Raw genomic sequence first — 2,388 nt, 5'->3', positions numbered from 1 at the left:
ACCAGCTGTAAATACAGAGGTCATATAGTGAAAAAAAATTATAGGTTAGAAAAAAAAGTAAAATTGGTCGCTTCGCAAAAACTTCATCAGTCATTGCTTACACTGTCTGGAACAACAGCATTTTGTTTTACTAACAACCAGCTGTAAATAAAGGAATAGTGAAAAAAAAAATTATAGGTGTTAATCAAAACACCACCAAAGTTTGAAAAAAGCTAAAATTGGTAGCTTGGCTAAAACTTTATCAGTCATTGCTTACACTGTCTGGTACAACAGGATTTTGTTCAATTAACAACCAGCTGTAAATAAAGGAATAGTGAAAAAAAAATTATAGGTGTTAATCAAAACACCACCAAAGATTGAAAAAAACTAAAATTGGTAGCTTGGCTAAAACTTCATAAGTCATTGCTTACACAGTCTCATACAACAGGATTTTGTTCAATTAACAACCAGCTGTAAATAAAGAGGTCATATAGTGAAAAAAAATTATAGGTTAGAAAAAAAGGTAAAATTGGTCGCTTCGCAAAAACTTCATCAGTCATTGCTTACACTGTCTGGTACAACAGCATTTTGTTTTACTAACAACCAGCTGTAAATAAAGGAATAGTGAAAAAAAAAATTAAGTGTTAATCAAAACACCACCAAAGTTTAAAAAAAGCTAAAATTGGTAGCTTGGCTATTAAAACTGCATGCTAAGGCGACCTTTCAATACAACTGTCATGTTTTGTCTTTATAATATATTTTAAAAATAGTATTTGGGAAAGAGTAAAATTTATGCTGGTGGGTGTTTACACAAACTTCTCTAGAGGCCAAGCAGTCAAGCACACACTTGAGAGTTCAACATGAGTCAATATATGTTGTCTCTATGTAAAGATGAGCTACATTTGTGAAGGACATTAGTGAAAACCTAGCACCTAAAATAATTACTTTTACATAAGGTAGTTTGCTAAATGGACATTGACAGTTACAAAAAATATTTAATTACAACTGCTTTCTGGAGAAACAATAGCATTTAAAACAAATATCAATTTTAAAACATTGAAGTAATTTCAAGGAAAAAAAATATGTTTTATTAAAAAAGCAAAATAAAAAACTTCTTTTATGCAGTTATGAATATTTTACAGGTTTAAAAATACACTTACAAAATGCTTTGGCTTTTATGGTATAATAGGCTCTTTGCACAAATATTGAATAAAGAGAAATGATACGGCAAAAAACAACACAAAGTACACAAAGCGCATCTAAAAATACAGGGCTGAATACACTTTAAATAGGGAGAAATGGCTGCATACTGCCAATGTAGTGGTAACACCAGGCTTCATATCTTTTCATTCAGTGTGCAATTTATAGGCCTGGAATAGGCAACCTATTTGGTACAGTGGACTGCATGCACAATGTTAGGGAGGGGCCTGAAAAATTGATTTTCAATTGCTGTGTAAAAACATATGGCAAAAGCACCAAGGCAAATTACCAAACACTTATATGGCAGAAACATTTAAATCAAGCAAAGACTATCAAGGGTTTGTTATGTAACAAAAATATCAAGAAAACAAATGTTGTTATAAAGAAAACTATGGTAAATAAAGTCAGAAGTTTATACAAAATGTCACCTTATAAACCTTACAAAATAAATTAAGTAAAGTGAAGTAGAAGTGTGCCAGTGTGCATTGAATATTATGTGTTTTCATTGGGTATTTCACTTTTAATAATTTTGGAAGTGGATTATCATTCGAAAACAAATTGATGGCAAAGTGCTTCTAGTAGTTTCATGATCATGGACAGACAGTTTTCATGATCAACAACACACTCTTAAAAGAGACAAGATTAATGAGCATTACAGAAAGACAATTAAACACAATCTTAAAACTAAAGAGAATCAATAGATTTGAACACTGGCTTTAAGAAATACCAATAAAAAGGTATTTTTGTGATTTTAGTAATACATTTCAGCTGATTAACAAATTGCAATATGTTGTAGCTTGTAGGGATACCAAATTTTGTGCCTAAAAATGCTTAACATCAATGAAACCAATGCACAACTTAATAAACTACTAATTGGTAAGCTGCCAACTAAAGTAACATTGATCTTCAGTGACATCACATACAACATACACTTAATCTATGCTTTGACCTCAAGTAAAAACTAGTTTAACACTCATTTCAAGCAATAATGTTTTTTCCATGATTTACAGTTTCAATTTTATTTATACAGCATTTTGCTACAACCTTATACTAATTATACAGAAACAAATATAGAATGGTAGAGTGCAATATTAAAAAAACTTTCAAAAATGGGACAGATGAGCTGAAACACTTTTAGAAAGTAATGGTACAGATGTGCTGATCTTTGATTTGGGCAGGGGTCTAATATGGTTGATTGGGTATTCTATT

Source organism: Ascidiella aspersa, chromosome 9 (assembly GCF_963924565.1).
Source record: "Ascidiella aspersa chromosome 9, kaAscAspe10.2, whole genome shotgun sequence".
Lineage (NCBI taxonomy): Eukaryota > Metazoa > Chordata > Ascidiacea > Phlebobranchia > Ascidiidae > Ascidiella > Ascidiella aspersa.
Note: the sequence above shows the minus strand (reverse complement) of the source record.